The sequence below is a fragment of the Triticum urartu genome, chromosome 6A, assembly GCF_056163025.1.
Source record: "Triticum urartu cultivar PI428250 chromosome 6A, HENAU_Tu73, whole genome shotgun sequence".
In the NCBI taxonomy this organism is placed as follows: domain Eukaryota; kingdom Viridiplantae; phylum Streptophyta; class Magnoliopsida; order Poales; family Poaceae; genus Triticum; species Triticum urartu.
The window spans coordinates 370,118,815-370,145,783 of record NC_141878.1 but is presented as its reverse complement, the minus strand read 5'-3'; positions in this window follow the sequence as shown (position 1 = coordinate 370,145,783).

Here is a 26,969-nt window from a genome sequence, read left to right as displayed (position 1 = left end):
TTGTCACCTCATAATTTGAGATGTATTTCGCTAGACCATATCAAGCTTATCCTTTCGTTGTTGGTTTTCCAACAACTCCGCTTGACCCGTTTCCTAAGGATGCCCTCTCAAGCTCTTTTGTAGCAGAAGTTGGCATTGTCTTCTACATTCGTTTGTCTCAATTATCTTTACTCTACTCTTTCGTTCCGGAGGCATTGTGATGTTGCTCTCTGCAACCCATCTTCTTGTTTTGTCAGAATCGTGTTCTTTTCATCCTTATCCTCTTAACCGGAGTGTTGTGTCACTTTTTCTCAAGCTCTTTCATTTGTCAAGGCATTCATCTCCTTTCAACCGAAATGCTACCCGAATCGGTTCTTTCTTATTCCTCTTTCTTTACGGAGTGCTTTCAACTTTGTTCTTCTTCGTTGCATTCTTTCTTCCAATTTGTTCAACATCTCAAGGTTCGTGGTTTCACTCGTTTGTCAAAGAAGCAACTTAGTTTACCTCTTCTCTTTCTCTTCCATTTTTTTCCCTCCGGTGCCATTCTAGATCTCGGGACGAGATCCTCTCGTAGTGATGGAGTGTTGTAACGCCCCGAGACCGATGTGCCAGGTGTCGTGCAGTTATTCGATTTGTTGCGTTGTCATTGCTTGCGTGTCATGCATTGCATATCATGTCATCATGTGCATTTCATTTGTATACGTGTTCGTCTCATGCATTCGAGCATTTTCCCCGTTGTCCGTTTTGCATTTCGGCGCTTCGTTCTCCTCTGGTGGTCATTTCTACCTTCCTTTCATGTGTGGGGATTAAACATTTTCGGATTGGACCGAGACTTGCCAAGCGGTCTTGGTTTACTACTGGTAGACCGTTTGTCAAGTTTCGTGCCATTTGGACTTCGTTTGATGCTCCAACGGTTAACCGAGGGACCGAGAAGGCCTCGTGTGTGTTGCAGCCCAACACCCTTCCAATTTGGCCCAAAACCCACCTCAACCTCCTCCATCCTCTCGGTCGTTCGATCACGATCGCGTGGCCAAAAACCGCACCTCATTTGGACTCTCCTAGCTCCCTCTACCTATAAATATGTGGTCATCCCCGAAATTCTCGCGGATGAAACCCTAACCTTCTTCTCCCTCGTGCTCGGACGAAATCGCCACCGCGCCCGGACATGTCCGCCCCCCCTGCGCCAAATCCGGAGCCGCCAGGTGGCAACGCCGCCTCCGGCCGCCGCCGGCCCACGGGGCCCGCGTCAGGCCCGCGCGGGCCCAGATCCACGCCGCCGCCCGGCGCACCTCACCCCGCCGCCTTCGCTCGCGCGCCCCGCCGCCTGCCAACCACCGCGCCGCCCTTCTCCATCGCCGGCGCCGCCGCGGTCCGCCTCGCCGCCACCGCCACCTCATCGCCACGGCCGCCGTCCAGCGCCACCGTCCTTCACGCCGGCGCGGCTCCGCCGCCCCGCCGCGGTTAGCTCGCCTCGCCGCCGTCCATTCTATCTCCCGGACGCCGCCGAGCCGCCGGATCTCCACCGCGCCTCGCCGGAGTCGCCGCCCGCCTCGCCGGAGCTCCGGCCAGATCTGATCCGGATCGGGACCAGATCCACCGGTCCCTGATCCAAACGCCCTCGCCCGTCCCCGCACCGCTCCGTCCCGATCCGCGAGATCCACTTTTCCCGGGGTGAGATTTTTCACTAAGTCCCCAAATTCTCAGATCCAAGTGCTCATGTTCATAGCCTCGTAACTTTGCATCCGTAGCTCCGATTTGGGCATATAGCAAATCAAAATGTTCATCTCAGAGAGTACATCATTTCTTTCCATTGCATCATTTTCATTTGAGTTCATCTTGATGCCCGAAATGCTGTTGGAAGAGGGCTACTTGAGATAATTGTCAGATCTGCTACTCCATTTAGCTTTTTTGTCATTTTTTCCATGATTAATGTGTGCATGATATGCCCCTGAGTTCTGCATGTGTTTTGTTAAGGGTTTTGCCATCTTTGCAGAGGTGCAACCCATGTATTTTTGTGATGTGTGTAGTGACTAGCACAAGCTTGCAAAGTGGTGCACTTGGTAATTCTGTTTTCACGGACTTAGCATTTCCACTAAGTCTTTGAGCTGTTTATCTCGTATGGCCATATGTTCATGTTGTTTCCTAGTGATCCGTGCCTCTTTTGAGGATGATCAGTAAGGATGTTTTGTTAATCTTGTAGTGCTCTATCCATCCATGTCTTTGTTTGCAATTATGGAGCACCCTAGCTTGAATCAATCGAGCTCTACTTTTGCTACTTTGTGAATCTGGGCAGATTGTCAACTTGTTTGCAATTTTGCCGATGATGTTGTAGTTGATCCGTGCATGCTATGTTATTGTTCTTGCCATGTCTAGCTTGCATTTTGTGTGTTCTTGATGGATGCATGCTTATCTTATCATGACTTGCTCCGTAGTGAGTGCATCGAGCTCGTAAACATGCCTACTTGATATCTGTTTTCAGCATGCTCCAGTTTTCACTAAGTCTGTGATCTGATTATGTTTTTGCCATGTTCACATGCTTACAATTGTATTTTCTGATTCCTTTTGGCTCAAGGTCATTAAGGGACTTTTGTTAAGCTCTTTGAGTAGCTCCATGCCATGCTTTACTTTGCCATGTTCAGGTCCTGTAGCATGTAGTTTCGTTGCTCCAAAGAGTGCTACCTGATCTGAAATTCCAGACAAGTGTTAATTTCACTAAGTCTGAGATCTGTTTGCCATATGCATTTTTGCCATGCTTGTTTGAACCTGTTAATGGATGAATTGGCCGTAGCTCAGTGCTAGACTTTTGTTAAGCTTCTTGAGTGGATCCCTGCCATGTATTTTGTTGTCATGTTTGGGTGCTTTATCATGTTCATCTCATTGCATTTAGATGGCTACTTGCTGTAAATCGCAGACCGGTGTCATATTTGAATCGCTTGTCATTTCCAAACCGTAACTCCGATTCCGGCGTTCTTTATATCGTTTTCAAGCGATTTCATCTCATCTTTCCAGTGGCACACTTGGATTTCCATGTTGAGGCCAGGTTCATTCATCTCTTGTCAAATCATGCATATGCATCGCATACCGCATCTCGCATATCATACCATGTTCATGTGTGGTTTGTTTACTATGTTGTGTGCTTCTTTCCGGTGTTTGCTTCTTCGGGTTGATTTCGGTAACGTCGCGTTTGTGAGGACCCGTTCGTCTACGTCCGTTTATCTTCTTCATGGACTCGTTCTTCTTCCTTGCGGGATTTCAGGCAAGATGATCATACCCTCAAAATCACTTCTATCTTTTCTTGCTTAGTTGCTCGCTCTTTTGCTATGCCTATGCTGCGATGCCTACCACTTGCTTATCATGCCTCCTCTATTGTTGAACCAAACCTCTAACCCACCTTGTCCTAGCAAACCGTTGATTGGCTATGTTACCGCTTTGCTCAGCCCCTCTTATAGCGTTGTTAGTTGCAGGTGAAGATTGAAGTTTTGTTCCTTGTTGGAACATGGGGATGTTGTTCCTTGTTGGAACATGTTTACTTGTTGGGATATCACAATATATCTTATTTAATTAATGCATCTATATACTTGGTAAAGGGTGGAAGTCTCGGCCTTATGCCTGGTGTTTTGTTCCACTCTTGCCACCCTAGTTTTCGTCATATCGGTGTTATGTTCCCGGATTTTGCGTTCCTTACGCGGTTGGGCTATTATGGGAACCCCTTGACAGTTCGCCTTAAGTAAAGCTCTTCCAGCAATGCCCAACATTGGTTTTACCATTCGCCACCTAGCCTCTTTTTTCCCTTGGGTTTCGCGGACTCAAGGGTCATCTTTATTTTAACCCCCCCGGGCCAGTGCTCCTCTGAGTGTTGGTCCAACTGAGCGATGTCCGGGGCTACCAGGGGCAACTCTGGGCTGGCCTACCTGACGTCTGGCTCATCTGAGTGTGCCCTGAGAAAGAGATATGTGCAGCTCCTATCGGGATTTGTCGGCACATTCGGGCGGTGTTGCTGGTTTAGTTTTACCCTGTCGAAATGTCTTGTTGTACCGGGATACCGAGTCTGATCGGAATGTCTCGGGAGGAGGTCTATTCCTTTGTTGACCATGAGAGCTTGTGATGGGCTAAGTTGGGACACCCCTGCAGGGATTTGAACTTTCAAAAGCCGTGCCCGCGGTTATGGGCAGATGGGAATTTGTTAACGTCCGGTTGTAGAAAACCTGAAGTTTGACCTTAATTAAAATGCATCAACCGCGTGTGTAACCGTGATGGTCTCTTTCCGGCGGAGTCCGAGAAGTGAACACGGTGTTGGACTTATGCTTGACGTAGGTTGTTCTAGGATCACTTCTTGATCATACTTTATCGACCGTGCTTTGCCTTCTCTTCTCGCTCTCATTTGCGTATGTTAGCCACCATATATGTTAGTCGCTTGCTGCAGATCCACCTCATACTTTTACCTTACCCATAAGCTTAAATAGTCTTGATCGCGAGGGTGCGAGATTGCTGAGTCCCCGTGGCTCACAGATACTTCCAAAACCAGCTTGCAGGTGCCGATGATGCCATTCCAGGTGACGCAACCAAGCTCAGGAGGAGCTCGATGGGGATCTTGTCCTTTGTGTTGTTTTCTTTCTAGTTGATCAGTAGTGGAGCCCAGTTGGGGTCGATCGGGGACCTTGTCGCATTTGGGGTTCTTCTTGTATTTTGGTTCCGTAGTCGGACCTTGATTGTATTTGGATGTTGTAATGCTTTATTCATGTATTGTGTGAAGTGGCGATTGTAAGCCAACTATGTATCTCTTTCCCTTATGTAATACATGGGTTCTGTGAAGATTACCTCACTTGCGACATTGCTTTCAATGCGGTTATGCCTCTAAGTCGTGCTTCGACACGTGGGAGATATAGCCACATCGAGGGCGTGACAAATCCATAGTGTGCGTGCATGCGGTACTCAGAGCACGGGGTACTGCATAACTCTCCAGGTACCCCTGTGCGCATGGGGTACCGCGCAAGTCTTTGAGTACCCCGTGCGCACGGGTTCTTTTGACCCCTGTGCGCACGGGGTGGTGTGGAAATCTCTGAGTACCCCGTGCGCACGGGGTCCAACGGGCAAAAATGGCCACCCGAGCACAAACACTATAAAAGCCCCCCTTCTTCTTCCTCCATCCCCATCCCCAACCCTAATGTCTTGTTGAGCTCCACCATTGCTACACCTCATTTTGCTCAATACTCTTAATCCCTCCACTCAATCTTGTTGAAACTTTGGGGATTGGGAGAGCAAGACCCGATCTACAACTTGACCAAACCAAATCGTGTTCCCCGCAACATTTCTTCCCTGTTGACTTGTTACTCTTGGAGCTTGGGCTCCTAGGTGGTTAGAGGTTCCTCCGGAAGCTTCCTTGATTGTGGTGTGCTTCGGAGAACTTTGTAAAGGTGTGGTGGTCGCCTTCAAGACCAACCCTGAGTGATTCAAGGCTCATCTGTTGGGGATGACTCGAAAGATACTATGGTGAGCCTTCGTGGTGTTCGACAAGCTTTGGCTCCGGCACTGCTCTAAATGAAGAGTAGCTCTTCCCCAAGAAAGAGTGAACTTCGGGATAAAATCTGCATCCTCGCCTCGCTTGTGGTTATTCCTTTCCCGCACTTTACTTTGCCTTGTATGCTTGTTGGCTTGCTAATTAGATTGTTGCCTAGCGTACTTTGCTTTAAGCTTACTTTTCATATAGGTTGTCTTCACATAGTTGCATATATAGTGAACCTTATTTATCTGCTAAACCTTAAAATTGACAAGAAATATTAAAAATTTCTAGTCTCCTATTCACTCCCCCTCGACCGTATCGATCCTTTCAATTGGTATCAGAGCGTCGTGCTCTAATATAAGGTTTTACAACCTTAGAGGATATGCTCGATCTAGGGAATGAGGGAGGTGGCGCACCCGTTGAGGAGGATGGTCAAAACCTACCCCCCGTCGCGCCCGAGGCACTTGGTGCCCCGGTCGTTGCTCCTGTCGCTTCTATTAACCCGGGTGCCCCTTTGACTGTGGCCGATATTCTTTCAATGTTTGCGGACCTCAAAGCCTCTATGTTGAAAGAAGTTTGTTCCTCAATCAAGGAGGAAATTGATGCTCGCTTAAAGCCCTCGACATCCGCATCAAACTCATTTAATCCTAATGCCATTCATGATGCGGATGACTCGAGAGAACCTCTTTCATCTCCGGCTCATACTCAAGTTCCCAAGTACAAAGTCGTGGAACACTTTTACTCACCGCAACCCTTGTAGAATCCTCGCATTAATCCTGTTGGGCCTCCGCCCCTTTGAAAGCTAATGCATTTGCTAAATGGAAACTAGATATGGAGTCTTATATTCGAAGTGTTTCAAGACAACTTTGGTGGATTGTGGTCAATGGATTCAACCCCAAGGACCCAATGAATCTCCCTCCAAGAGATATGTTGCGCACCGCGGTGACTGAAGACTATAGTGACTCCATTGCTCTTCTCAAGACCGCCAAGGAAATCTAGGATTGCCTTAAGGAGGCCCTCAAAGGAGATGAAGCGATTCGGAGATCTCGATTGGCTTTGCTCAAGCAAGAAGTCAATCTCTTTGTGAGGAATGAGGGTGAGTCGGCGGAAGAGGTTTACCGAAGGCTAAAGTCCCTTGTGCTCAACTTAAGAACCTTTGGGTGCACTTGGGCAAATGATGATTTCATCGAGGACAAGTTTATAGATGCTATGGTTCTCACGGAACATACCATGGTCATGATGATACATCAATGTCTGGATTATCACAAGTTGACCGCTGCTCAAGTTGCCTCCACTTTCTCCACTCATGTTATTTTGGAGACCAAGTCCAAGAAGACCTTTGCAATTGCTCAAGCAACCAAGAACTACAATCTTGCCTTGAAGGCCAAGAAAGTGATGAGCCAACCCTCAAGGGATGAAGAAGTGAGTGAAGAGATATGTGAGGAAGATGTTGACACCTCTTACCCGGCAAATGACTTTGCGAAAGACTTGGCTCTTTTAGTCAAAAAGTACTCTAGGACCATGGCAAACAAAGGGAAGAATCTTCAAGAAAGATCATTCGGACGAAGGAAATGCTACAATTGTGATAGCCCAAGACACTTTGTGCATGATTGTCCGTATGAGAGACATGAAGACAAATCCGAGAAGCTTGTGCTCAGGAAGAAGAATTTCACCAAGTTTGCAAAGAGGAAGGATGACAATGCTTTTGTTCATGAAGAATACATGTCCAGAGATGAAGATGACGGTGATGATGACCAAGTGGGCACGACCACCATTGCCATGCATGCCACTACCTCCTCCTCCACCACCGGCCTCTTCGACTCTCCAAACGAGGACAAGCCTTTCACTCATAGGTGCCTTATGTCTAAATAGGTAAAAACAAAGTCCAAATAAAAAAACCGCCATCTACACTCCCAATGTCTCATGTGAGATAGTGGAGGATGAGTGTGATGAGGGCATGGATAATGATGAGGAATCCTTGATGGCTTTTATGAAAACTCTTCATGGTGAAGCTCATGCTCGTTTTGGCGATCTCCTTAAGTCACTCACCGAACGCGATGACTTTATTGAGAATGTTGAAAACCTCCTCCTAGAGGAAAAAGAGAGAGTCGAACTCCTCGAGCACGAACTAAATGAAGAGAGTGTCATGAGAGCATCACTCGAGGAAGCATTGTCGACTCATCAAATTGACTTTGTTAAATCCAATGATGCTTTGCAACTTGCTCTTGAGAACAAAGACACTCTAAATGTTAGGGTTGAAAAGCTTCTAGTTGATCACACGAGACTTGTTGAGGAACATGAGTTCCTTGTGACTAGTTCCAAGGTTGTCAAAGGTGACCTCATTGCCCTCACCGAGTCTTATGCTTAACTTAAAGCTACAACCATTAAGGCTCTCACTTCCATACATCATATGGATTTAAATGATGATTCTTGTACGACTAACTTTGTTCATGATTGCGCCTCTCTCCAAGAGGAGAATAAGAAGTTGAAGGACCAATCTGAGAAAGGGCTTCTATCATGCATCCAAGGGGACAAAAACCTTAATGACCTCTTGAGTAACCAAAAGGAGTGTGTTGCCAAGGAGAGAATTGGGTTTGATCCCGCATTCAAGAATGGTAAGAACAAGAAGAAGATCGGTCCGACTCCTTCCCCTCCCCAAAAGGTAGTGTTTGTGCAAGAAGGGAACAAGGAGAAGGAGAAGGAAAAAGGGGTTGTTGGGAGTGGCAAGGTCACTAGGGACAAGGCCATTCCCAAGGATATTTATGGCAAGAACAATCCATCTTATGTCCTCATGAGAGGAGATGATGGCTATACATTTGCAAAATTTGTTGGCACTAACTATGATGATTATGCTTGGACTATTTGGGTTCCTAAGACCCTTGTTGCTAACTCCCCAGGACCCATTGCAAAATGGGTACCTATATCCAAAGCTTGATTCTTGTAGGACTATATCTCTAGTGGAAAACAATGGGTGATCGATAGTGGATTCACCAATCATATGACCGGAGAAAGGGAGATACTTGTGGAGTTCGTTGATTCACTCAAGGCCTATTCGAACATCTCTTTTGGTGACAATAGAAAGGTCAAGGTATTGGGTTTGGGCAAGGTGGTAATCTCTAATGATTCCTCACTTTCACATTTCATGCTTGTCCAATCCCTTCACTACAATTTACTTTCAACTATTCAATTGGCACGTGCCGGTTATGATTCTCATTTCAGTGAATTCCATGTGTCTGTCTTTAAGAGAAGCAATCTCAAAGTGGTATTTGTTGGGCATGTTGAAGACAACCTTTACGTGGTTGATTTCTCAAAAGAGAAAACTCATCTTGCAACATGCCTAATGTCCAAGGCCGACGTGGGGTGGCTATGGCACCGACGGCTACCCCACGTTGGCATGAGAAATTTACAAGCTCTCTTAAAGGGGGATCACATCCTTAGACTAACCAATGTGTCTTTTTCCAAAGATCGTCCTTGTGGTGCTTGCATTGCCAGAAAGCTATATGAAAAATCTCATAAAGTGAAGACTATCATCACCACCTTGAGGCCCCTTAAGCTTATCCATTTGGATCTTTTTGGGCCTCCAACTTATGATAGTTTGGGAGGGAGGAGGTATTGCCTTGTCATTGTCGATGACTTCAGAAGATATACTTGGGTGTTCTTTCTCAAGACCAAAGATGAAACTCAAGAAAACTTCATCAACTTTGCCAAAGAAGCTCAATGTCAACATAATTGTGAGATCAAGGCAATCCGAAGTGACAATGGCACCAAGTTCAAGAACTACATGATGGGTGAATTCTTGAGTGAAGAGGGGATAAAGCATCAATCTACTGCGCCATATACCCCCCAACAAAATGGTGTTTTGGAGAGGAAGAATCAAACTCTAATTGAGATGGCTAGGACCATGCTTGACGACTACACGTCTCCGTACAAGCTTTGGGCCGTAGCCATCAACACCGCGTGTCATGCTTCAAGTCGGCTTTATCTTCACAAGCTCAAGAACAAGACCCCATATGAACTCCTAATCTGGAGAAAGCTTAACGTCAAATACTTTCGGGTATTCGGTTGTAAGTGTTTGATTCTAAACAAGAAATCCCAGTTAGCTAAGTTTGATCCTAGAACTTATGAGGGCATATTTGTTGGATATGCATCAAACTCTCATGTTTGCCAAGTTCTCGTTAAATCCACCGGATGCATTGCGGAAACGGTAAATGTGGAGTTTGATGAAGATAACGGCTCTCGTGTGGAGCAAATTGTTCCTAGTGTTGTAGGTGATGAGGCTCCTTCACAAGCTATAAGGACGATGGGGATAGGCCACATTCTTCCACAAGAAACACCCCAAGTCCAAGTAGAAGAAGGAGTAAGAGCCCCTCTTGTGGAATCTCCATAAGGGAAGTCATCACCGGCACCACTTGTTCAAGATGCTACGGGAGATCATGAACCTATCCAAGAACAAGATCAAGACCCTCATATTCCCGAGCAAGATCAAGGGCAAGCTCATTCAAATGGTGAAGAACCAATTGTTGAGTCTCAAGGTCAAGCTCAAGTTTGTGATCAAGATCAAGATCAAACCCAATTAGAAGATTCTTCATCATCGCCACTTCCCAATGAACAAGAACTTCTGGTTGCAAAGAGAAGGGTGTCTCCACGACTAAAACAATCTCAAGGACAAGCTTCTTCAACAAGTCCAAAACCAAGTGAAGAAGTGCTTGCAATCAAAGAGCAAAAAGTGGCCGCCAAGCTAAAGCATCTTCAACATCTCACCGAGAACATCTATGGAAGCATAAAAAGGGGGTAACTACTCGTAGACGCTTGGCAAAAATTTTTGAGCACCACTCGTTTGTCTCTTGTGTTGAGCCTCTTAAGGTAGAAGATGCACTGGACGATCTGGATTGGATCCATGCATGAAGAACTCAACAACTTCACCCACAACAAAGTATGGACCCTTGTGGAAAGACCCAAAGAGCATCATAATGTCATTGGAGCAAAGTGGATCTTCAAGAACAAACAAGATAAACATGGACAAGTAATAAGGAACAAGGCAAGGTTAGTGGTATAAAGTTTCACCCAAGTTGAAGGTTTGGAATTTGGTGAAACTTTTGCCCCCGTTGCCTGATACGTCCCCGTCGTATCTACTTTTCCAAACACTTTTGCCCTTGTTTTGGACTCTAACTTGCATGGTTTGAATGGAACTAACCCGGACTGGCGCTGTTTTCAGCAGAATTACCATGGTGTTATTAATGTGCAGAAACAAAAGTTCTCGGAATGAACTGAAACTTCACGGAACATCTTTTTGGAAATAATAAAAAATCCTTGCAAAATATGAAGACCAGGGGGCCCGCACCCTAGCCACGAGGGTGGGTGGCGCGCCCCCTACCTCGTGGGGCCCCTGACGCTCCACTGACCTCAACTCCAACTCTATATATTTGCTTCCGGGGAGAAAAAAATCATCGCGTTTTACGATATGCAGCCGCCGCCAAGCCCTAAAACCTCTTGGAAGGGCTGATCTGGAGTCCGTTCAGGGCTCCGGAGAGGGGGATTCTTCGTCGTCGTCATCAACCTTCCTCCATCACCCATTTCATGATGCTCACCGCCGTGCGTGAGTAAGTCCATCATAGGCTTGCTGGACGGTGATGGATTGGATGAGATTTATCATGTAATCGAGTTAGTTTTGTTAGGGTTTGATCCCTAGTATCCACTATGTTCTGAGATTGATGTTGCTATGACTTTGCTATGCTTAATGCTTGTCACTAGGGCCCGAGCGCCATGATTTCAGATCTGAACCTATTATGTTTTCATGAATATATGTGAGTCATTGATCCTATCTTGCAAGTCTATAGTCACCTACTATGTGTTATGATCCGGCAACCCCGAAGTGACAATAATCGGGACCACTCCCAGTGATGACCATAGTTTGAGGAGTTCATGTATTCACTATGTGTTAATGCTTTGGTCCGGTACTCTATTAAAAGGAGGCCTTAATATCCCTTAGTTTCCTCTAGGACCCCGCTGCCACGGGAGGGTAGGAAAAAAGATGTCATGCAAGTTCTTTTCCATAAGCACGTATGACTATATTCGGAATACATGCCTACATTACATTGATGAATTGGATCTAGTTCTGTGTCACCCTAGGTTATGACTGTTACATGATGAACCGCATCCGGCATAATTCTCTATCACCAATCCATTGCTTGGTATGATCACCTTACGACATTCCTAAGCAAGAAGGAGTTCCAGATTGGGGTAATAGATTCCACTCACTTCACAAAGAAGGTACAAGGAGAGTTGTTTGTTTGCCAAATATATGTTGATGATATTATCTTTGGGTCCACTAACTGATACATCTCCAATGTATCTATAATTTTTGATTGTTCCATGCTATTATATTATCTGTTTTGGATGTTTTATATGCATTAATATACTATTTTACATGATTTTTGGGACTAACCTATTAACCTAGAGCCCAGTGCCAGTTCCAGTTTTTTCCTTGTTTTAGAGTTTCGCAGAAAAGGAATATCAAACAGAGTCCAAACGGAATAAAACTTTCGCGATGATTTTTCTTTGACCAGAAGACACCCAGAGGACTTGGAGTACATGTCAGGGAAGCCACGAGGCACCCACAAGGACGGAGGGTGCGCCCAGGGGGTAGGGCATGCCCGCACCCTTGTGGGCCCCTCGTGACTCCACCGACCTATTTCTTCTGCCTATATATTCTCAAATATTCCCAAACCAACCATGAGAGCCACGGAAACACTTTTCCACCGCTGCAACCTTCTGTACCAGTGAGATCCCATCTAGGGGCCTTTTTCTGCGTCCCGCGGGAGGGGGATTCGATCACGGAGGGCTTCTAAATCAACACCATTGCCTCTCCGATGAAGTGTGAGTAGTTTACCATAGACCTACGAGTCCATAGCTAGTAGCTAGATGGCTTCTTCTCTCTCTCTCTTTGATTCTCAATACCATGTTATGCTCGATGTTCTTGGAGATCTATTCGATGTAATACTCTTTTTGTGGTGTGTTTGTCGAGATCCGCTGAATTATGGATTTATGATCAGCTTATCTACGAATATTATTTGAATCTCCTCTGAATTCTTATATGCATGATTTGATATCTTTGCAAGTCTCTTCGAACTATTGATTTGGTTTGGCCAACTAGATTGGTTTTTCTTGCAATGGGAGAAGTACTTAGCTTTGCGTTCAATCTTGCGGCGCTCGATCCTAGTGACAGAAGGGGAACCGGCACGTATTGTACTGTTGCCATCGAGGATAACAAGATGGGTTTTTCATCATATTGTTTGAGTTTATCCCACTACATATTGTCATTTTACTTAATGTGTTACTCTGTTCTTATGAACTTAATCTAGATGCAGGCAAGAGTCGGTCGATGTGTGAGTAATAGTAGTAGATGCAGGCAGGAGTCGGTCTACTTGATACGGACGTGATGCCTATATTCATGATCATTGCCTTAGATATCGTCATAACTTTGCGCTTTTCTATCAATTGCTCGGCAGTGATTTGTTCACCCACCGTAATATTTTCTATCTTGTGAGAAGCCTCTTGTGAAACCTTTGGCCCCTGGGTCTATTTTCCATCATATAAGTTTCTGATCTACAATTTTAGTTTCCTATTTACTTCCTTTGCAATCTTTTACTTTCCATTCCATAAACCAAAAATACCAAAAATATTACTTTACTGTTTATTCATCTCTATCAGATCTCACTTTGCAAATAACCGTGAAGGGATTGACAACCCCTTTGTCGCGTTGGGTGCAAGTTGGTGTTTGTTTGTGCAGGTATTTGGTGACTTGTGCATTTTCTCCTACTAGATTGATACCTTGGTTCTCAAAACTGAGGGAAATACTTACTCTACTTTGTTGCATCACCCTTTCCTCTTCAAGGGAAAAACCAACGCAGGCTCAAGAGGTAGCAGGAAGAATTTCTGGCGCCGTTGCCGGGGAGATCTACGACAAGTCAAGACAAAGCAAGTACCCACCATAAACTCTCATCTCTCGCATTACATTATTTTCCATTCGCCTCTCGTTTTCCTCTCCCCCACTTCTAAAACAATTTTCGAAAAGATTTGCCTTTTCTTCACCCCTCTTATGTTCGTCTTCTTCGCTTGCCTTTTGTGTGCTCGTGTGTTGGATTGCTTGTCACGATGACTCAAGAGAATACCAAACTGTGTGACTTTTCCAATACCAATAATAATGATTTTATTAGTACCCCGATTGCTCCCTCTACTAATGCGGAATCTTGTGAAATTAATGCTGCTTTGGTGAATCTTGTTATGAAAGATCAATTTTCCGGCCTTCCCAATGAAGATGCCGCATCCCATCTAAACAATTTCGTTGATTTGTGTGATATGCAAAATAAAAAAGATGTGGATAATGATATTGCTAAATTGAAGCTATTTCCGTTCTCTCTTCGAGATCATGCTAAAACTTGGTTTTCATCTCACGCGGGGATATTGTCGGATTTCAGGTTCCGGCAGACCCTTGAGGTTCGAACACTGGGGTGCGCGCGGAGATCTCTCCCCTACCGATCTACGTCCAATCTCCTCGCGTGATCTAAGCTGGAAACAACGAACAACACAAGGGACATGAGGTTTATACTGGCTCGGGCCACCGTTGTGGTGTAATACCCTACTCCAGTGTGTGGTGTGGTGGATTGCCTCAGGGGCTGATGATGAACAGTACAAGGGAAGAACAGCCTCGCGAGAGGTGTTATTGAGCTGGTGCGATGAACTGCTAGGGTAAGTTTAGTCGCCTCTCTCTCTATCTCTCTTTTCCGGTCCCTTCCTATCTGCGGTGTGTGTGTGTCCTCTACTCTGTGGTGACTAGCTCTATTTATAGAGGCCCTGGGTCTCTCCCCAAATAATGAGCGGGAAGGGCGCCAACAATTGGCCATTTTGAAGGGGAACATCTAATACAAGTTATCCTGACCAAGGGTGGTCTTCGGCTGCCAAAAGTACTGGTGATGACGCCGTCTTGGGCTCCATGGTGACCTCCGTCCTGCCGCTCTGCTGGTCTTGGTCTCGTTGCACCGGAATGGTAACCTTTGCCCGATGCCTTGGCCTGTGCTTGCCCCCTTTGCACCAAAGGGGAAACAAGGACACTGCGCAGGCCGGCGCCCGCCTGGTCTCGATCGTCATGGCTTGCGTCACGGGCTCCTCGTGAGGTACGCCCGCCTTGATCTCTCCGCCTCCTCGCGAGCCTGCCTGATGAGGCTGCCTCTGAGGAAGCTTCTTGTCGTCCGCCCCACGAGGCTTGGCCCCTCGCGAGGGTCTTGAGCTTGAGCTGATGAAGATGGGACGCGTTGGGCCCCCACTTGAGCCACGCCGCAGGCCGCAGGCAGGAAAGTCTGGGGACCCCCGTTTCCAGAACGCCGACAGTAGCCCCCGGGCCCAAGGCGCGCCCGGGCTTGGCCTAGCAGGAAAGTGAAGGGGCAAGCGCGAAGCACCACGGGCCCTAACAGCCTGCAGCCTTGGGCGCCGTGTGGCGATTGATTGGACGTGGGCGTCTGCGCTTCCCCACGACGCCTCGGTAACTGTCCATCTGACAAAAGAGGAGCCCAGGCCAGACTTACTTGCTTTGTTCTCGTTTGCCTCGCTCCAGATCCCCTTTCTCGCTCTCCTCTTTCTTGCTTCCGAAATCCTCCAGATCTGTCTCAATCCTTCTCGCCCGGCACACCATGGCGCCTCGCAAGTCCTTGACCGAGGCCTAGTACTCGCCGGCCCTGGATTCCCCGAACCTACCGGAGAAGAACCTCGCCCTCACGCGCCTGATGACGGTGGCGTAGGGCAGCAAGGGGGCGACTATGCTCAAGGCCGGGTCCGACCAGCCTGAAGGCAGGGGTAGGACCTTCTATCCGCTCTTTGTGAGCGCCATCGTCGCCGATCTGGTGCCTCCTTTATCTGAGTTCTTCTCTGCTGTTCTCCGCCAGTACAACTTGCAGGCTCTGCATCTCCACCCCAACTCTGTTCTTCTCCTGGCGATTTTTGCTTACTACTGTGAGGCTCATGTCGGGGTAAAGCCCTCAATGGCCTTGTTGCGCCACTATTTTCCCCTCTGGGTTTCTGGTGGCCATGTCTCCGCATGTGCGAGCTTCATCGCATACTCCAATTCCAATGCTATCTCGAAGCCTGGGAAGAGAATCGAAGGCTTCTGGGGCAAGTGGGTCATGGTGGACGTCGGGCGCCTCCACCCCCGTCTGGTGTTGCCTACGGGGCAGCCCAAGGTTTTCGACGCGTGGTCCCGCACGGAGCTTGTCGACCCCCGTGCGAGGGCGGTGCTGAAGCGGATGAACGCGGACCTAAGGCCGAGCAACTTGGGGACGGCGAAGCTGACTGGAGCCACGCTCCTGAGGGAGTTCTTGGAGCACCGGGTGGCTCCACTCCAGGAGCACTCGCTCCCATTGTGGAGGCTTGGGGAAGCGGACGCCGCCTTGCGCCTAAGCTCTGAGGCCCTGACCGATGAGAATCTGGTCGCGGCCCTCCATTCCTTGGTTGGGGGAGACGTGGCGAAGCTAGTGGGCGCCCCCATCCCCCTGTTCCTTCGCGACGACTGGGAGTAGGTGGTGAACGCCATGCCCACCTTTAATGGCGATGGGCTGGTGCCCGCGGAAGCTCCCGAGGGTCTTGCGGCGCTGGCGATGGTGAACGTGTCCTTCGGCAGCTCCAGTGGGAGTGAGGGGGAAGAAGAGGCGGAGGAAGAAGAGTCTGACTTTGAGGCGACTGGCGAAGAGTCAGGGGAGTCCTTCCCTCGGCTCAGGTCTCGGGCCCTCCGCTCCATGCCGGATGACGACGATGCCGGCGCCAGGCGAGGAGGGGAGGACTTTCCCTTGGTCACAAGGAAGGGCAAGTCGGGGCTGGTTCCCCCAGGGTCCGCTCTGATCCCTGGGCGGTCTGAGGCCAGCCCCAGCCCTCCCGACGTGGCTTCTGCTTCCGGACCTCCCGAGGCTGATCCCAGCTGCAGGCTCTCGGGCTTCAAGTTCGGCCGGAGGTTGCTTGGGTCCACGAGCGACGACCAGTAAGTGCTTGATTCCTGCTTTGTTTGGTTTCTGCCGCCGAGGCTTGACGTCAATATTCTTTTGTCAGACCGGCGCCTGCGGCGAAGAGGTTGAAAGGGGCTTCTGCGGCCTCGCTTGGGGTGAGTACACCTGCCGAGATGGCGCCTTCGTCCAAAGACGGCGCGGCTCATGCTTCCCCTGCCCGGTCGTCCTCGCGAGGTCGACTGGGACGCTTCGGCGAGGAGTCAGCCCCCGTGGCCCAGCTGACCCTGGAGTCGACTGTGCTCGACGCTGCAGTCGGGGCAGCCAAGGCCCAGGGGGTTCCTTCCTGCCAAACCATGATCACGCTGCCGTCTTCTTCGCCCGCTCCGTCAGTTCCCGCTCCTTCTGTTCCTTCTGCCGCCGTCTTCGACCAGGGCGCCTGGAGTTGGCTTCTGGCTGGGCCCGTTCCGCTGCTTCTGTCCGAGCAGCGCTGATCCAGGCCGTGGGGGCCTCCGATGGGGAGAAGCAGGCCGCCAACCAAGCCAAGGCCGCTCGCAACGCTGCCCTGGGCGACGCTGAGGCTGCCAAGGCTCGCTGCGAGGCGCTGGAGACCGAGCTGCAAGGCCTGCGCGACGAGCTCGCCAAGGAGGTCCACTGCCGCTAGGAGAAAGAGAAGGAGATGAAGGCTCGGGAGGCTGCCGTCAAGGACCGGGACATTAAGCTTGATGACCGCCACGGCCGGTTGGAGATGTTGGAGCGGTCGCTGAAGGCGGAGAGGACCGAGCTAGACGCCAAGGCGAAGGTCCTGGCGGAGGATCGGGTGGCCTTCGTGAAGATGGAGAAGAGGGCTCGTGCCGCGCTCAAGACGCTTTACGAGAGCGGCTTGGAGGAGCCGTTGGCCGGCGCGGAGGACGGCCCCGCCAAGCTGCTTCCCTTCCTGGTCCGTGCGCTTGAAGATGTCGTAGACGGCCTTGGCCCCACGACCGAGGCCGAGGCGCGCGCCCTATCTTCGGCGGCGCTGACGCGTGTCCTCAGCCACGTCTACCTGCGCGACCCCAACGTCGACCTCGACAGCCTGCTGGAGCCCGTGAGTGGCGACCTTGCCGCCGCTGCCGCTGACGCCATGAAAGGCCGAGCCGAAGCTTTGCTGGGGAGGTTCCGCGCCTTTAGCATCTTGCCCGGGAGCGGTGCCGCCAGCTCCGCGGCCCAGGAGGCGGCGCCACTGGAGAGTGATCTCTTCGTGTCTTCTGTCCTGTTTTTATTCCTGCAACATGCACCATGCCTCGCGGAGGCGTTTAAACTTGTGTTTGGCGTCGTGAAACAATCTATGGCTTGTAATATTTTCTTTGAATTTCCTGGAATTTGCATTTTTCTCCCCTACTTGCTCGCGCTCTACGTCGGAGGGCCCGGCCCCCCGCATACCTCACCCAGCGTTAGCCCCGACCGGAAACTAGGCGGGACTAAGGAGCGAGGGGCTACGTGGCAAGTTAGGCTCCTGAGTCGCGATGCTCAGGAGTCCCCCTTGATGCACAAGCAACAAGTAGGAAAGGGGGACGAGGAGTGGATTGATCGTTCTGCGTCGGCAGGGCTCGGCCCCGCGCATACCTCACCCAGCGTTAGCCCCGACCAGAAACTAGGACAGGACTAAGGAGTGAGGGGCTACGGGGCAAGTTAGGCTCCTGAGTCGCGATGCTCAGGAGTCCCCCTTGACGTTCAAACAGGTTTCCATACCTTGGCTCCGCTCGGGGAGGGGCGCGTGATGACCAGGTCTGAGGGACCTGGCTGGGTGGCGTGCGCTCAGGCAAGACCCGGTCATAGCCCCCGTGTCCAGCCCCCTCGCGCGGCGCTCCTAAGGGGAGGCGTTGCGATGGTGCCGGACACTGAGCTCTGGGCTCCCTGAGGTTGGTACGGCTGTTGGCCGCCCTCAGTTGTTTATCACCAGCGCGGAGCATAGCGCTTCCGTATGTGTACGGGCATAGCCGCTCCTCGGCAGTGTCGTCAGCCAGCGCGGAGCATGGTGCTTCCACTGGTACGTGGGAGGGGGCTCCCCTCCGGGAGGAGCCCCCGGGGCGTGTACAGCCCCGCCCTGACACGTGGCCGGCACGGTAGGGCTAGGAGAGGTGTATCTGGGCACTCGTGAGCCAGCGCGGGACTCACGAGGCCCTACCTCGAGGCGGGTTGCGCCTGGCTCTGGGCCTTTATCAATGGTGTGTTCCTGCAGGGTGGTTAGAATGCAAATGCTCTACGTCCTCAGGTCCCGGCCCTCGAGCGAGCTCAGCCGCCGCTGGTATGACAGGTCGCGATGCCGTGGGTCAAGGCCAGGGGGCGAGGGCTGGAGAGCCAGTAGGAGCCCATGAGCAGCGATGCTCAGGTACCCCCCTTTTAACGTGCAAGCGCTTTGTATAAAAGCGGAGAAGTCTGCGATAAGCAGCAGGTGACAATTAAGCGCGAAAGAGCAAATTCATTTTAAGTAGACGCAGGAAAAGCAAACACCGCTGGGCCAGGCCCGAGCAGCTCGGGGATGATGCAGCCCGAGGGGCGCCCCCAACAAGGTAAGTAAAGAGCATAAGCAAAACGGATACATGCCGCAGGGACGGACCCACGCGACCTGGGAATGATGCGGCCCTGTGGGAGCTCCTAGCTAAAAATGGAACTTAGAAAGATGTCACCTAGTGTCATTTGAAGATGGGGTGGTGTTGAAGCGGGCGATGCGCGATGAAGGCATCGACCCTCACGAGCCCCCAGGCCCAGGAGCCTCGGGAGGCTCCGGGGGCACATGTGGGTTTCCGAGGGCCTTCTCCATCCCCGCCAGGACCGCACCATGCCTGACCTCCTGAGCCTCCAGAATGCTCCTCAGCAGGCGCTAATGACCGACGACTGCGTTCGGCAGGCCGAAAGGCATGCGAACGTAGCTGTGAGGTGGACCCTCGCAACGCCCCATGCGCGAAGGCCAGAGGCGCTCCAGAGACGCGGCTCGGTTGAGCCCTGACACGTCAACGCAGACGCGCAGCCCACCATCCTCGCCTGGATGTGGGGCCATGGCGGGCAAGCGGCGGCTGCCGCGCATGACTCTCGACTCCTGTCGCTCCTGAGTATTGCTTGCGATGAACTCCTGAGGGTTCGGTCTTCCTTGCCTTGTACCTTCCCGAGGGAAACGTGCCTGGAAGCACCCCTCCAAGTGGTGCCCGAGCGCCTCCCTCGCGACCTTGGCAAGGTCGGTGGCTCTCCAAGAAAGAGCCCCCGAGCCCTGCCTGAGGAGGGCGCCGGGCGCGCCTTCCTATGCGAGAGAGGGTGGCGCTCCCTGATTGGGCGCAGATCCTGACCCAACACCTCCGGAGGCGCCTGCCTCCTTATGGCTTAGGCCAGGCGAAACCTTCTTCTTCTTGGGGTTCGCCTCGGGAAGTCTTCCGTTTCTGTGGTTCGGGTCTTCGATTGATGCGGCTTGGAACGCGCGCTCGAGTGAACACACCGCGTCCCTTTCTTCACAGGGTACGGTGATGATTCCACCGCTTCCTGGCATCTTGAGGACATTGTATCCATGGTGAGTCACTGCCATGAACTTGGCCAGGGCTGGGTACCCCAGGATGGCGTTGTATGGCAGACGGATGTGGGCGACGTCGAAGTCGATGAGCTTGGTGCGGTAGTTGTTGCGCTGCCCGAAGGTGACCGGAAGGCGAACCTTCCCTATCGAAACAGTGGAACCATCAGTGACTCTTGAGAATGGCTTGGTTGGCTGAAGCTGATCGTACGACACTTGGAGATTGTTGAACGTCTCGACGGACAGGACATTGAGTCCTGCTCCGCCATCAATGAGGGTTCTGGTGACCTGCACGTTGCTGATGACTGGGGAGCAAAGCATCGGGAGGACTCCGGCCGTTGCCACGCACTTGAGCTGATCCGCTGAGCTGAACGTGATAGCGCACACAGACCACCTGAGAGGACATGTGGCCTCAAGCTTGGGGAGGACTGCATTCACCTCGCGAGCAAACTGCTTGAAGATGCGCTGTGAGGCTGGGGCCTGCGCGCCACCCAAGATGCAAGCGATTGTGCGCGGCTCCTGGAAGCCCCCAGCTCCCTCGTCTTGCTGTTGGTCTTCGTTCCTCCTTGGCGGTGGCGGCAGAGGAGGAAGGCCTGCGTTGCTGTGCGGGCGATCCTCACGAGGTTGACCTCTCCAGCCTCCCTCGCGAGGTTGGTCCTGCCAGTGATCCTCGCGAGGTCGGTCACGCCACCCTTGGCGAGGGCCACGGTCTTCCCATCGTCCACCACCTCTTCCTCCTCCTTGGCCATAGCCCCTGTCGTTGCGCTCGGGGCGTCGGCCGACACGTCCATCTCTCACGGCCCTGAGCTCTTGACATTCGTTGGTGTTGTGGGTGTGGAGGTTGTACACGCAGTACCGGCTGCCCTTGGATGACTCAGGCTGATCCCTGCCTCACTTGGTGTCTGGCTCCGCTGCAAGCACGGCAGCCCCCTTGCGCTTCACGTCCTTGGCCTTGGGTTTCTTCTCTTCTGGGTCGGCAACCGGGAGTTCGAGGAGGGAAAGGCACCCTTCCTCAGCCCTGGCGCACTTGGTCGCCAAGTTGAACAACTCCAGGGATGTACACATGTCTTCATGGATTGCTAGCTCCTCTTTCATCATGATGTCGCGTACGCCATCAGAGAAGGCCGAGATGATGGCTTCTTCAGTCACCTTGGGGATCTTGAGGCGAGCGTTGTTGAAGCGATGGATGTACTTTTGCAGGGTTTCCCCTTGCTGCTGCTTGATGCGGCGCAGATCGCTCACGGCCGGGGGCCGGTCACGAGTGCCCTGGAAGTTGGCGATGAAGCGAGTGCGCATCTCGTCCCAGGTGGAGATCATGCCAGGAGCCAGGTTCAGGAGCCAGGTGCAGGCCCCGTCCTTGAGCGCCATGGGAAACCAGTTCGCCATGACCCTTTTGTCTCCGTTGGCGGCTTCGATGCACAGCTCGTAGAGCTGTAGGAACTCCGCAGGGTCCGCCGTGCCATCGTAGCGAGGGGGAAGGTCAAACTTGAACTTGCCTGGCCATGCGACGCCGCGTAGCTCGAGGGTGAGGGCGCGGCAGCCTGCCGTGGCCACTGGTGCCTTTTGCTGGTGCTGGGCTTGTTCCTGGGGATTACCGCACGCCACCGCTTGGAGCAGCGCGGGGTCTTGGCGTGGAGGCGCAGGGACGCGATCTTGGCGCGCCGGCACTGGGAGCGCGCGAGCACCTTCTTGGGGACGAGGGATCTCTTGGCTGCTCGTTCCCCGCTAGGCTGGTGGCGGCGTTGGCGGCAGGCGACGGGGAACGACGAGGGCGTCCGCCGACGGGTGCCGTCTGGGCGACGCGGGTGGCGAGAGCAGCCCGGCGCTCGGCGCGAGCCCAACGAGCGTCAGCCATGGACACGACGGAAGATCACACGCGAATAGCGGAAGAAAGATTCCGGCGCACCCCTACCTGGCACGCCAAATGTCGGATTTCGTGTTCCGGCAGACCCTTGAGGTTCGAACACTGGGGTGCACGCGGAGATCTCTCCCCTACCGATCTACGTCCAATCTCCTCGTGTGATCTAAGCTGGAAACAACAAACAACACAAGGGACACAAGGTTTATACTGGTTCGGGCCACTGCTGTGGTGTAATACCCTACTCCAGTGTGTGGTGTGGTGGATTGCCTCAGGGGCTGATGATGAACAGTACAAGGGAAGAACAACCTCACGAGAGGTGTTCTTGAGCTGGTGCGATGAACTGCTAGGGTGAGTTCAGTTGCCTCTCTCTTTCTATCTCTCTTTTCCGGTCCCTTCCTGTCTGCGGGGTGTGTGTGTCCTCTTGTCGGTGTCAAAACCGGCGGATCTCGGGTAGTGGGTCCCGAACTGTGCATCTAGGCCGGATGGTAACAGGAGGCAGGGAACACGATGTTTTACCCAGGTTCGGGCCCTCTTGATGGAGGTAAAACCCTACGTCCTGCTTGATTAATATTGATGATATGGGTAGTACAAGAGTAGATCTACCACGAGATCAAGGAGGCTAAACCCTAGAAGCTAGCCTATGGTATGATTGTTGTATATGGAGTTGATTGCCTACGGACTACAACCCTCCGGTTTATACAGACACCGGATAGGGTTAGGGTTACATAGAGTCGGTTACAATGGTAGGAGATCTTGAATATCCGCATCGCCAAGCTTGCCTTCCACGCCAAGGAAAGTCCCATCCGGACACGGGACGAAGTCTTCAATCTTGTATCTTCATAGTCCAGGAGTCCGGCTGAAGGTATAGTCCGGCTACCCGAACACCCCCTAATCCAGGACTCCCTCAGTAGCCCCTGAACCAGGCTTCAATGACGACGAGTCCGGCGCGCAAATTGTCTTTGGCATTGCAAGGCGGGTTCCTCCTCCAAGTCCTTCATAGAAGATTGTAAACACCAAGAGTAGTGTCCGGCTCTGCAAAATAAGCCTCCACATATTGCCATAGAGAGAATGATATTAACACAAATCAAATCTGCTGACGTATTCCGCAGTGCGTCATCACACTATAGCCAAATCCTTTACTCGAATCGTTTTCACTTTTCCACCTAAGCGTGTTTTGCGAGGCGGTTTCCTTGGCACGTCTTGTCAAAATAGAGATCGTGTACCCCCCTTTTACGGGATTCTCATCAATACGGACGTGGGTAACCCAATTGTGCCCGTTAGCATGTTTTCTCGATTAAAGGCGAGTCCCAAACGGTTACGGGGAGGGCTCCTGGTATTCAACCTCTTATAAAGAGACCAGGGCCTTACTCCTTTTCTCCAATCCCAAAACAAGTTCGCCCGTCGCCTCGAGTTCCAACACCCTAGGCTCCAGATTCCGGGCGCCTCAGACCTTCGACAATGTCCGGTTCCGACCTTGAAGGCCGATGGATGCCCTCCTCCGTCACGGAGGAGGACGTGCTAAAGTTGAGAGAGGCTAAGTTCTTAACCTCCGAAATTTCACACAGGTTGCCTGCTCAAAGGCAGGCTATCCCCAGTCCCCAGCCCGGTGAGAGCGTAGTGTTCGTGTCTCACTTCCTTCGGGGGTTAGGCTTCCCGATGGACCCCTTTGTGAGGGGACTGCTATTTTATTACGGGCTGGAATTCCATGACTTAGCTCCGGAGTCCATCCTCCATATCTCCTCGTTTATCGTTGTATGCGAAGCGTTCCTCCGTGTTACCCCTCACTTCGGATTATGGCTCAAGACTTTCAAAGTGGAGCCGAAGATGATCAAGGGATGGCACGCAGAGTGCGGAGGCGTTGTTATAAGCAAAAATGTTGATGCTCCATGGCCCGAGGGCTCTTTTCAAGAGGAGCTAGGCTTGTGGCAACGAGAGTGGTTTTATATCACTGCTTCCCGGAGCACCAAGTGGGTGGCGCTTCCTGCCTTTCGCTCGGGTCCCCCACCACGGCTAGCGTCATGGGTTAACAGAGGGTTAGATTGGGGTTTGCCCAAAGACGTGCCCTTGTTACAGGGCCGAATTAAGGATCTCTTGGAAGGAGACCCCAGCTTGGTCAAGGTGACGCAGGTCATGCTGATTCGCCGAATATTGCCCGGAAAACGTCGCCCCCTTCGCCTGTGGGAGTTTAATCCAGAGGGACCGCGAGCTCTCCAGAACTTTATGGGCGCAACGCCCGCAGAGATGTATAGACTGTTCTTCGGATCACAAGAGATGTGTCCGGATTTAACCGAGGACGCAGGCCTAAGCTGCAATCGCCCGGATACTCAAGTAAGCAACCTTGTGCCCGGACCTTCTATCCGTATAATTGTCATAAACTTGCCCCTAAAAGAGCCGTCCTTTTAAGCAGGAGTGGATAGCGAAGGCAAAGCTGATCAGGTGTCCGGCTCCCCTTCCTGAAACCAGGCCGGATCTCGTGCTGGTCAGGATGCTGGAGATAATGCCTTTGGAGGGGGAGGACAAGGAAGCTATGGCCTCCTCGAAGGAGGCTGCTCCGAAGGGAGGAACCGACAATTCCTCTCCTAAGGGGAAGAAGAGAGCCGCCTCTGACGACCCGGAAACCATGGCCTCGAAGCGGGGGAGAAAATCCTCGTCAGAGGGTCCGACGCCGGGGAGTTCCTCGGCCGGACTACGCCCTCAAGGGGATCAGCCCTCCAGCGAGCCGTAAGTGGAGAAAAGATTTTCCTTTTGAGGGATGAGGGGAATCCTTGATTTATATCTGAGAAGATTAACCAAACCTTTACCTTGTAGCTCGGACCTCAGCCCTTCTCAGCAGAGCTCGTCTTCAGGGGATCTCCTTCCGGAGATGATGGAGAGCGGGACGCCTCCCCCTGTTGTGCCGCCTAGCGAGGCGGGCGACCCTGAGGTGTCGTCGCGGAGGGTTTCTCCAAATCCGGCAGGGGCGGAAGGTGGCTATGCGGCCCCCCGAGGTTCTCCGCATCCGGCCTTCGAAAGAGGTCATGGGACGAGCCCGGCACCGTCTGGTGCTCGGCCGGAGGAGCTAAAGATTCTGCTGGGGCGAGCTTCTATCTCAAGGGAGCACCGCACATTGATGGGCATGGTGATTGAAAGTATTTCATCCGTAGAGAGCGAATTATATGAGGCCGTCAAAAGTTTACTGACAGGTTTCGAGGTACATTAGATAATGTATACTTTTGTCAGTTGTGCATGAATAAGATGCGCCCTGTGTAGATAGTAGCCCCTGAGACTCTGCGCATCGTCAAGAAATGACGGCACGCGGAGGATCATAATCCCAGGTCTAAGATGTCGCCTTTGAATGTAGGCGGCAGGGTGTCCGGAATCGAGCCGAACTGACGATTTTGCCGAACTAAAGCGGCAACTGGACGTGGAAGATGCCGACATCACGTTTGTCAATAAGCGGCTTGATGAGGCTCAAGGTATGTAATTCCTCGGGTGGAATCAGGTAAGAACAGTTTTATGCATGTGTCTTACGATGTGTGTGCTTGACGCAGATGGTGCGGCCGCCGTGGAGAGTCTTAGGGCAAAACTTGCCCGAGCTAAAGAACAAGCCAGCGAAAGTGATGCAGCCACCAGGAAAGCCCTTGAAGAGCTGAGAGCCGAACAGGCTGCTCATTGCCGAAGCAAGGAAGAGATGGCCGAGATGGCCGAAAAGTTAAAAAGCGCTACAGACCGTTGCAGACTTCTTGAAAAAGAAGACCAGGGGAAACAGACGGACTTAGAGAAGGCCGTTGCCAATGCCAAGGACGCGCGCTCTGCGATGAGAGCTGCGAAGGAGGAGCTGCGTCAGGCCGAACAGATTGCGGCTGGAAAGCCCTTTATGCTGCGAAGGAAATTTTGTGATCCGAAGTTTGCTCCGTTGGACCGGATGTGGAGTGTGGAGGATACCTATCTGGACTTGGCAGCGAGTGCTACTGATGCGACCGAACACTTTCGAGATCAGAAAGATCGCGAAGTGGAAAAGCTTTTCTGGTCACAGTTTCACAATCCAGAGCGTCCACTGGCAGTGGATGATCGTTTGGCTCAATGGGCCGAACTGAATAGGTTGTCTGGACTCGCCATGAAGTACGTCATGGGTCACCTGTGGCCGGGGAGATCGGAGCCGAAGAGTTATTTCAGCTTAGTGCAGCAATTCCTTGACGCGGTGCCGCGTATAAATGCAATGAAGAGGTCAGCATGCATAGAGGGCGCTAGGATGGCTCTTGCCCGTGTTAAGACATACTGGGCAGAGATGGAGACCACCGTTGTTGCGTCCCAAGATTCGGACAAAAGCCGAGTACCCTCCGAGCACTATTTTCAGGAAGTTCTTGAAGGCGCTCGTGTAATAGAGACGCAGTGCCCGAAAGATGCTATGTTATGATAGCATATGTAATTATAAAGTAATATTTTGATAAACTGTAGTGGCCTTTTTTATACTTGTGCCTCCAAGTATTGGGAACACCTCATGTGCGGCCGTTTTAAGATATATATATATATATACAAAATCTGAAAGATGGCAGTCGTTGGCTTCAGCCCCCACGCACATAGTGTGGGGGTGCTCACAGAAGACGTATTTTCACACTTAACCCAACGTCTTGGTCCTACAAAGGAGGTGATAGCGCAGCGGGCCAGGCAACCGGACTATAATGCTTTAACACTTTCACTTAGCCATAGGAGTTTGACAGTGAGACTATTTAGGTAGCCCCTTGGTGGCAACTGCGCTCGTCCGAGTTCGGGGCGCGTATGTGCCTGACCGGGAAGCGGCCCTTCGTTAAAGCGGAGGAATACGATAGATTCCGATAGGTCATCGAGTGGCTGACCAGTCTCACGCTACATCATGACAGTCAGTTTTCGGCTTTCTCTACTGAGGTGCTCGCCCGGCCGAACCAGGGCACAATCGCAGTAGTTCTCCTGGTGCTACCTTAGCCGATAGAGCGGAACGTAAGGTAGCCGAACTCAGGAGCCGGGCAACCCAACATTTGACCAAAGACATGATTCGGAGCTGATGCATATAATGCCAAAACTCGCGACGCCGAACACTCCCTAAGGTGTTCGGTCTTTATGACGCCGAACACTCTGTGGTGACTAGCT